Here is a 7,935-nt window from a genome sequence, read left to right on the forward strand (position 1 = left end):
AAAAACAAAAAAAATTATGTGTATGTTGTTCAGGTTCAGGCATTGTGTTGTAAAATAGTAACGTTCATGAGATGCCAGTGTGCTTACATTAATAGCAATGGCACTTTGTTAAATAAACTGTGCAGTAGGTTTCATGCCACCGTCCATTACTTGAAGCACCGTGAGTCGATATGGATCACAATCAGTTGAAACAAGAGCAGGAGCATCAACCCAATACTAGTGCTGCGGCTGCTGCCAGTCATGATAGTACTTCAACATCTACAAAAGGTTACAAAAAGGGCACTTGACATCAAAGTATTTCATGATGTTAAAGAAAACATCACCTCTAATAAGAAAGGGAAAAATTACTGCCAAAAACATAAAATTTCCAACATGCCATACACCACACGCAGTGGCAAGGAAAAGTTCAGGCCACTGCCTTTGTTTGCAAGTGGAGGTCCTACTAGTGCTACTGCTGTTTCATGCACAGAAGAATGCCTATTCTGGAAATAGGGAGGCTGCGATGCAGGGATTATGGCCCTCATTCAGAGGCGGTCGCTCTCTCTGAATGAGGGCGGCCTCTTCTTTTTTTTTAGTGCGGCCTCCTGGTTGCTAGCTAAGCTGTGGGTTACCACCTACAGCTTAGCGACCGACCAGGGTGATAGTCGCGATGGTCAAGACCATCGTGAACATCGGGGCTTGCGACGAGACCTTAAGGTTGGGTCTCGGCAACCGCAAGCCCCAGGGAGCTTCCTAGGGCTTGCGGCCCTTTTGTAGTGAGCTCCGGAGCAAGAGAGTTTCTCTCTCGCTCCGGGGCTTGCGCACGTGCAGTGTGGCCACTGCGCATGCGCAGGGCCTAACCATCGACCCAGTTGCGGTCTGAATGAGGTCCTATGTATCTGTGCCATTCAATCTGCTCCAGCAGTGTGAATTGTAGGCAGGTTTTTGGAGGATTCCCCAGAGCGTACCTGATGTTCCTGTCCCGTGTTTCAGAGCCGTAAGGTGTAGAGTAAAATACGTCCTTCCAGCTCTCACGTTACCGGATTCTCTGTGTGAGCAGGAGGCGTGGCGGTCGGCACTTGGTTACTTGTGTAGCAAGGTACAAAGCAGGAGCCATCGCCAGGTCTTAGTGAGCCAAAGTCAGGCAGCTGAGGTGAGCCTCCCTATTTCCAGAATTTATTCATTTAAGTCACTCCCCGTTTGTCGGGTTGAGCGCAGTACCAGTCAGGTACTAGGGTGTCATCACCCTCCTTAACTTTATGCTGCAAAGGATTGGAGCTCGCAGGTAATAATATCAGGACTTACTGTCCATTCAGCCCATATAACATCCAGGGGCCCGCATTATAAAAGACTACAAACACCATATATATTTCCATCTCTTTAAGGAAAGATCTTAGGGCCTAATTCGGACCCGCTCGCGAGCGAAGAACGCTCACAAGCGGGTCGATGGTGCCCGAATGCGCATGCGCACGATGGTGGGAGCTCCGTCGTGCGCATGCACGAGACCCGGCGAGTGACGAGGAATCCGTCGCTCGGGGTCTCGCACCAAAGGGGGCGTGCTGTCGATGGTGAGTGACAGCACGCCCCCTTTGGTGGGCGTGCCAGGGGCGTGGCTGCCAGATGGAGGCGTTCCCATGGGAACGCCTACCGTCTGGGGCCGGCCCCACTGACATCAGTAGTGATGTCAGTGGGAGTGATTTTGGCTCTGATAGAGCCAAAATCACTCCAGGGCTTGCGGCAGCGAGACCCTACCGCAGGGTCTCGTCGCAAGCCCGATGGTCGCGATGGGTTTGACCATCGCGACCATCATTTTGGCTGCTCGCTGTAGCTGTGGGTAGTAACCCACAGCTATGCAAGCGTCCAAGAGGCCGCTCCAGTTTTAGGGAGGAGGGCCCTGATTCAGAGTGAGCGCTCTGGTCAGAGTGTTCGGCTCTGAATCAGGCCCTTAATTCTGAGCCTTCTCCTGAGTTCAGTACTGCATTTTTTTATAAACTCAAGCTTAGATGTGTGTTTAGTTGTATATTGGCTTACTATTACTAATATATATCAAACATTTTTTATTGTGTGTTATGCAAAATCACATGTGTGATTCTTTTATAAATACTGTAAACATTATGTATTATTAATATTTTGATTTATTGCCTTGAGTTTTATAATTAGTATCTTTCAATCCCTGCGACTGCCTTCCTATATATATCTATTTCCATTATGAGGCTGACTACCTCATTCAGTCGCATAGAGGGCCTGATTCAGACCCGCTCGCGAGTGCTGAGCGCTCGCAAGTGGGTCGATGTTGCCCAAGGGTGCATGCGCACGACGGAGGCGGCTCCGTCGTGCGCATGTGCGAGACCCGAATAACGACGGCCAAGCCGTCGTTATGGGTCTCGCACCAAAGGGGGTGTGCTGTCGATAGTGATTGACAGCACGCCCCCTTTGGTGGGCGTGCCAGGGGCATGGCTGCCCAGACGGAGGCGTTCCCATGGGAACGCCTTCCGTCTGGGGCCGGCCCCACTGACATCACTAGTGATGTCAGTGGGAGTGCTTTTGGCTCTGATAGAGCCAAAAGCACTCCAGGGCTTGTGGCAGCGAGACCGTACCGCAAGGGTCTCGTCGCAAGCCCGATGGTCGCGATGGGTTTGACCATCGCGACCATCATTTTGGCTGCTCGCTGTAGCTGTGGGTGGTCACCCACAGCTATGCGAGTGGCCAGGAGGCCGCTCCAAAAAGTAGGGGGGACGGCCCTGATTCAGAGCGAACGCTCTGTCAGAGCGTCCAGCTGTGAATCAGGGCCAGAGATTGAAAGGATTTTTTAACTCTAACAAGCGCCTGGGTTTTTTTTCCTATCTCTCTCTGTAAGAGCTGTCCTTTGCTAGTGAGGGACTTTTCGGTCTATGATCCATATGCCCCTCTGGATTCCATATGTGCATGTGCAGAAGAACGCGCAACATGGGGGGTGCTGGGAGAGATCTGATTGGATCCATCCCAGGGGAGCATTGTGAATAGAAGCCCATAGGCTTCTATTGGGCAAAGCCATCTGAAGATGGTGTTGCCCACCGCATCAAAGCCCATGAATATATCGCATTCTGGGGCTTGATGTATATGAGAATTGCGGACAGAACCCCAAAAACTGAATTTTCAGGGGAGTCTGGTAGAGGTGTCACCTTTAAAACAGCCAAATCAGTGCCCAATAAAAGGAAGAACCAGGGGCATTTTAAGAGAGGAGGGGGCCCGTGTGCACTCCCTGTGTGGGGCCCCCTCCTCTCTCCTCGGTGGCCGGCAGCCGACTGACGCGGCTAGCCAGCCACCGGAGCCTTAGTAGACTCCGGGCACTAGAGTGTGCCCTGAGTCTACTGCGCATGCGCAGAACACCGGAAAAATGGCCATTTTCCGGTGTTCTGAGCAGCGCAGACACATGACGTGGGACCATGGACAGGTAAGTCTAAAATAATATGGGTGCAGTGTGTGCGTTGCGGGCCCCCCTAGACCCGGGGGGCCCGTGTGCCCTGCACACACTGCACCCATTATAGATACGCCACTGGGAAGAACACTAAAGCCGGCCATAGATGGTGCGATATAGTAGCCGTTCCGAAGGATATAGCTGCCATATCGTACCATGTATGGGTATGATATCGTCCCATGCGCGCTCCCGTGGGGTCATACATTGCATCCCCAGATCTTACGGAAAATTCACTCGATCAGGGGATGCGATGTACGACCCCATGTTGCGCTATGCGGGTGATGGAGGGAGGTTCCGGCATATCGGGCGGTCAGCCACCACTTTGCTCTGTGTGTGGGGACTGCCCGATATGTCAGGCATAGGATCGTCCGTCATCATACATGGTGCTTATCGCACCATTTACGGGCCGCATAAGGGGTAAATTTACTAAGATTTGAGTTTTATCAAGATTGCAATTACGGGTGTGTTTGCCCATTTTTTAACACTTGCAAATGTACTAAAGGCAAACTCAGGTGAGAAATCATGAAACTCTCTGCAAAACTCAGGTGAAAACACAAATAGAAATAAATACACCATCGGCCAAACTCGCAGGTACTTTCCATAGATAGGAATATAACTTGGGAATTTACCAAGAATCGTGATTATAATCAAGGGTGTAATTTTAGCAAACTTGGTCCTAAATAGAAGTTTCAAATAGACTACCTCCTGAGCTATGTGTTTAGCAGAAACATACACAGATCAATGTGATCCGCAGGGGCGGGCTGGGCGGGGGGCAGGGTGCCATATGCCCCCCGGGCCGGTACACATTTGCTTTAGTGAGGGCCGCAGTCACACACTGCACATGCAGCAGGACTGACAGCCGGGTGACAGGCAGAAAGTGCTCTCAGTCGCTCTGACTATAGCACCATCAGAGCGCATGGGCAGCATTCTCTGCCTGTTACATCCATGCAGCGTGTGGCTCCTTCTGAGTCCACTACGTTGTAAGGGCTGTGCAGTGTGCACTGGTACCTGGCTTCCTGTCTGCGTCTGTCCCCCTCAGAGTCTCCGCCCCTGGCCACTCCTCTACACTCTCTGACTGTTTTAAACTCTTTTAAACTCTTTCCTGTCCCTGGCTAAGATCCCGCCCCCTCACCAGGAGGCCCCGCCCCCTCCTGCCCTGTCTGACTAATCTACCTCTTCTTGTCCCTGCCAAAGATCCCGCATTCTCATCTCAAGTCTCCGCCCCTTCTCTAGTCTATTCCTGTCTCTCATCTTTTCCTGTACCCTGGAGATCCGCAGGGACCAGACAGATCTCCCTTCTAGACAGGTAAGTGCCAGTGGAGGTGTGAAATAGTTTAAATTATATTTAAGGGGGGGATACTTATGCAATGGGGAGGGGGTGTAGTTTTTTTCTTGGGGGGTGGGGTGGGTTTTATTACTGTCTGTCCTGGGGGGTGAAATAATGTATGTGTATGTGAGGGGTATATTATTATTGTGTGTGAGGGGTATATTCATAATATATGTGTTATATGTGGGTCACTGATGGTCTCTGCATTATCTGGCGATTACTGCGATGCTCTGCATTATCTGGCAGCCACTGCAATGCTCCCTGATCTGGTGATCACTGCAAACCTCTCTGCACCATATACAGTAACTGCGACGCTCCCTGATCTGGTGATCACTGCAAACCTCTCTGCAATATATACAGTCCCTGCGATGCTCTCTGATATGGCGATCACTGCGGACCTCTCTGCATTGTCTGGCAGCCACTATGATGCTCCCTGATCTGATGGTCACTGCGAACCCCTCTGCATTATATACAGTCAATGTGATACTCTCTGATATGGCGATCACTGCGAACCTCTCTGCATTATCTGGTAGACTCTGCGACGCTCCCTAATCTGGTGGTCACAGCAAACCTCTCTGCATTATCCAGTGGTCACTGCGATGTTGTCTTAATTTTATGGTGGACACTGCAAACCTCCCTGCATTATATGGCAGTCACTGCAATGCTATCTGCATTATATGGCAGTCACTGCGATGCTCTCTGAACCGGCGATCATAATTGATGATCACTGCGGTGTTCACTGTATTATGGTAGTCACTGTATTATATGGCGGTCACTGCAATGCTATCCGTATTATATGACAATCACTGCGACACTCTCTACATTATATGTTGGTCACTGAGATGCTCTCTGTATTATAAGGTAGTGACTGCAATATTCTCTGTGTTATATGGCGGTCACTGCGATGCTCTCTGCATTTTCAGAATTTTCACTGTATTGTATATTGGTCACAAGAAAAATACCTGTATTGTATAATGGTCACAGGAATGGTCCCTGTATTGTATCATGGTAAGTAGAATGGTTCCTGCATTGTATATCCATCACTAGAGTGCTGTGTGCATTATGTAGGGGTCACTAGAATGGTTTCTGGTTCGGGATGGGGCTGGTCATTGTAGTTGTTTATAGCTCTTTGACATAACAATTTTTCATGTATTTAATTGGCTATTTAAAGCACACCCACATAAGACAAACCTTACCTACAGAGGCTGTTATCATGTGTCTTTCCCCATTGCAATGCGCTGGTGGAAAAACCAGGCCACTTACTTGTGTCTGCCCCAGGCTAAAAGATGCCAGCCTGCCCCTGGTGATCCATGTATGTTTCTGCCTGTAATTAACACAAAAAAGGGTTAAATGTTAAAAATGATCTATTTCCCCCACCCCCCAAAAGCATATCCAGCCCAGGGCTCTGGGAGCCAGTCCGGATTTTAAAAAAACAGGGATTAAAATGTGTAGGGGTCCCCCCTATTTAATAAACTAGCACTAGGTTTTGTTGTTTTCCCCACAAAAGTCAATCTAAAATGGTGTAACAATTATCTTTTTCAAACATACATTTTTAATAAATTAATTACACTAAAATTAGAAAAAAAAAATGTTTATGTATTTTCAAAATATTTTGCAACAAAAACATTTTGCTATCACATTTGTGATTACACCAAATATGGAAAGATGTAATTTGTACAATGTAATTTTCTAAATTTAACATCATAACAAACCAAAAAACACACACAGTAAAGAAAGTGTGTAATTTTGAACAAACATTTGCCATAGTTGACCTTTGAATTTTGTAACGCTTTCAATGACTCCCCTTAGCTTCACCACTGCCATCCCAGGGCAATTGTGACCCACCTCTGGTGCGGGCTGTCTGTTGTGGTGGTGTGGGAAGTGGGCTACTGTTTTGGGACTGGCTACGTCTAGATGTAGTGTCACTTGCTTGAGATAACCGTCCCAATATTTGAGGGGCTAAATATTGCAATGTGCCATTATGGTCACAGATAGCCTTATTGAGGCTGTCAGAAGGACTTATAAAGTTGTCTTGAAATCTGTTGTGTGATTCGTGCATCATCATAAAGCAGTCTTGAAACCAAGAGTTTTGATCACTCATCTGTTCCATTCTGTTGGCAATTCTTGTCAATTCCACTGTTTGGACAGACATGTTGCGCCTGATCCTATCCACGGGCAACATGTGTTTGTTTTTGCCTGCATCTTATAGGCTGTGCCGAAGATGGACCTAAAGTGGCAAAATATGTTTAAAAAATCAGCAATTCAAAAACAAGGGTGGATCCAAGAGTCCTAGTCCTGACGTAGTAGTAGATGTTGCTCGATATTGAATACAGGTATGTATGTACTAGAGGTCTAGATAGAACATTGTTGAAAATTACAGCACAATTCTTCTTTTCTTTTTGTAGATATTTAATTTAAAATGAAACAACATCACTAAAATTTACAAAATGGATAATACTGAAAAAAGGAGAAAACAGAAATTGAAGCCATCATTAAATAACTGCAAATGGTGAAGATGACGTCCTACTGAAATTCACACTCAAGCTCAAGGAACAAATTTGTGAAAAGAGTTTTGCATCTGATGACGATGTCATGGCTGCAGTACAGGACTGGTTTGTGGATCAATCACCGGACTTTTTCTTGAATTTAATCAAGAGGTTGGAGCATTGATGGGAGAAGTGTATAGAAGTAAATGGAAACTATGTTGAAAAATAAATGATATTTGAAATTCAATTTCTCAGTTATTCATGGTCAGGACACTGATTTTCAGATCCACGGTTGTAATGCTTGAAAGAGAAAGAAAACTTGGTACATTTATTTACCGGCCTGATCAGAATCTACACTCTCTTCTTGGGCTCAGCTTCATTTTTTAGATGCTGTGGCTTGTGCTGCTAATATATAGTGTGAGAATGCTTAGTATGGATAGGGCATATGGTTTTTGATCGCAGGTGCAAGTGAGAGGTGTATTTTTAACATTTGTTTAAAATGCACTTTAAGACACAAAAACATGCTTACACCCAATTTAATGTACCCCCAATTTTAATACAGCTTTTTACTATTCAAAATGCTTTCTTGCATTTTAACAGCGTTAAATGCATATAACAGCCATTTGACACAAATAACCCCAATCCATTTCATTATGTCACTTACTAAACTTGTATACTGTTAACTA

General features: G+C 46.7%; 1 long non-coding RNA gene across 1 annotated transcript in view; it reads left to right on the forward strand.

Annotated features, from left to right (window-relative positions):
- LOC148477193 (uncharacterized) overlaps window positions 1-7,448 on the forward strand; it is a 29,404-nt gene extending 21,956 nt beyond the window's left edge. Inside the window, exon 3 of the long non-coding RNA XR_015872534.1 lies at window positions 7,169-7,448. This is a non-coding gene — a long non-coding RNA (uncharacterized LOC148477193). The remainder of the gene's footprint in view (window positions 1-7,168) is intronic.
- The last annotated feature ends 487 nt before the right edge of the window (window positions 7,449-7,935 follow it).

This window comes from Taudactylus pleione, unplaced genomic scaffold (genome assembly GCF_031769625.1).
Source record: "Taudactylus pleione unplaced genomic scaffold, aTauple2 ptg000737l, whole genome shotgun sequence".
Classification (NCBI taxonomy): Eukaryota; Metazoa; Chordata; class Amphibia; order Anura; family Myobatrachidae; genus Taudactylus; species Taudactylus pleione.